We start from the raw sequence: 236 nt of genomic DNA on the forward strand, positions 1-236 counted from the left end.
GGGGGTCCGCTGCGTCTGCAATTAGACAGAGTGGTCAGAGCAGACAGGCTCTCCGGGCTGCGCGTCTGTAGAGGAGAGGAGCTCCGAGCTGCGCCGTTTATCTCGGAATAATGCATGTGCACTTTGTGATTTAACAAGTTCCCCCCGAATTGCAAACGATACCTGAGCGTGAATTGCTGCGTGCGTTTTCTCCCTCTCTCCTTCTCTCTTTCTCTTTTTCCTCTGTTTTTTTTTTT

General features: G+C 50.8%; 1 protein-coding gene across 1 annotated transcript in view; it reads left to right on the forward strand.

The window, feature by feature from the left end:
* The window catches only part of LOC118339764 (fidgetin-like), a gene marked incomplete in the record, with an annotated part of 32288 nt that overhangs the window by 307 nt on the left and 31745 nt on the right, over positions 1–236 (forward strand).

The sequence above is a fragment of the Morone saxatilis genome, unplaced genomic scaffold (assembly GCF_004916995.1).
Source record: "Morone saxatilis isolate NCDOM2014 unplaced genomic scaffold, NCSU_SB_2.0 Contig6, whole genome shotgun sequence".
NCBI lineage: Eukaryota > Metazoa > Chordata > Actinopteri > Moronidae > Morone > Morone saxatilis.